The 1,788-nt window shown below is 49.0% G+C and overlaps 1 protein-coding gene across 1 annotated transcript in view; it reads left to right on the top strand.

Annotated features, from left to right (window-relative positions):
• Positions 1–1,788, top strand: part of CASP10 (caspase 10, apoptosis-related cysteine peptidase) — a 23,600-nt gene that overhangs the window by 9,771 nt on the left and 12,041 nt on the right. The window lies entirely within an intron of this gene.

The following is a 1,788-nucleotide window of genomic DNA, read 5'->3' as shown; positions in this document are numbered from 1 at the left end:
CGCCATGTGGTCACCTCCGGGGCAGGCGGGGATAGAACTCATGCGGAAGTGGCTTCAGCTTCTTAGTGCTGTGCTTTAACCCGCTGCGCCCCCAGGGAGGGCCCTGAAAGCAGTTTTGGAGGTAGTAAAATCTATAAGATTTTGGCAATAATAACAACAAATCTTTAAATTTTGGACCCACAAAAGGGCGTAAATTTGGAGGCAGAAGCTCTGGTTTGTGGTGGAGGCCGAGGCTTTGCCAACCCATACAACCAAGGTAACCATAGTGACTCCAGCGGTAGCTGTGTAGCTCTAGCACTGGCAGAAGTTTCTATTAAACTGCTTAGAAAACCAAGTTTAGCTGGCAAGGAAGGCCAGGGAGGTCACAGATATATATATATATATATATATATATATTTTTTTTTTGCTGGTGGCAATTCTTTATTTCATTGTCTAGTGGGGAGAGAGTGGAAGTAGAAAAGGGTGTGAACATGGGCAAGCTGTGGCTCCCCTGGGGGCAGGGTTCAGGCCTCCTTGAGTCTCAGGGATTGCCAGGGGCACAGGCCTGGCTCCGGGGCAAGTAGGCGAGGTGGTTGTCCACAAGCAGTGAGTGTCGCTCTGCAGATGGCAGGGGATGGATCTACAGGGAAACACTGCATTCCTCACAGTCCAGGGCCTCGGTCTTGGGAAGGCCCTGTGCTGAGCCGCCAAGTTACAGGTGTAGATGCACAGTTGCCCATCCCACACTTGTGGGGGTGGGGGAGGAAAAAAGGGGGTTAGACAAAGAGAGAGCAGAGGGGGAGGAGGAAGGCTCGCACAGGGTGGGGAGAGGGGGAGACAGAGAAGGGGGGAGGCAGGAGGGGGAGAAGAAAGGGAGATGCTATCCACAACTGTCTTGCTGGTTTGAGTTGCCTCCAGCATACCCCTGGATTGCTCGAAATGGTTCTGTTCTTACCCGTGTGATCCAGTCAGAAGCACATGTGGACTTCGTGGGCTTAGAGCCATGAACGCCCAGCCATGGAGGCACAGCCATGCTTTCCTAGTGCTCAGCTCTCACTGTTCTGAAATTCTTAATGACAGGAACAAGAGGTCTCAGGTTTTCACTTGCACTGGACACCATAAGTTATAGGACAAATATTGGATTCCGAGTTTGAATCTAAAAAGGAGGATTAGGCCCTCCCTGGTGGTGCAGCAGGTTAGAATGCAGCACTGCAAGCCAGCTGAAGCCGCTTCAGTGCGAGTTCAAGCCCCACCCTGGAGGTGGCCCACATGGTGTGGCAGATCTCTCCTAACCCACCCACTGCTCCCCTCAGCAGTGTACTTTGTTGATCTGCCTGTTCTGCTCCCCACTTGTCTCTGGTGAATCCTCTCACCCCTCCTGTACCTCTTGCCTGTATCTGAGCTCTGTATGCATAAACAAATAAACCTTAAAAAAAATTGTGGTCAAATACAAATGACAAAATTTGCTATGTCAACCGTGTGTAAAGATATAGCTCAGTGCTGTCGAGTATGCTCACATTGTTGTGTGAATCATCTCCAGAACTTTTTTCATCTTGTAAAAACTAAAACTGTGTATATATTAAAAAAAAAAATAATTCCCCTTTCCTCCTCCTACCGGTATGAATATGGCTAATCAGGTACCTCTCACACAGTGTTTGTATTTTTGTGACTGCATCACTTCAGTTGGAGAGGTGGCTCTGATGGCGGCCGGGGAAAGGGCTGTGGCAGCCAGGGGATGCTCTAATGGATTTGGTAATAATGAAAGCTGGCTGTTTTTTTAAAGTTGTATTTATGCATACAGAACTGGGG

Source organism: Condylura cristata, unplaced genomic scaffold (assembly GCF_000260355.1).
Source record: "Condylura cristata isolate star-nosed mole 26May11 unplaced genomic scaffold, ConCri1.0 scaffold00002, whole genome shotgun sequence".
NCBI classification, from domain to species: Eukaryota; Metazoa; Chordata; class Mammalia; order Eulipotyphla; family Talpidae; genus Condylura; species Condylura cristata.
Note: the sequence above shows the minus strand (reverse complement) of the source record. Positions and strands in the feature narration are given on the sequence as shown.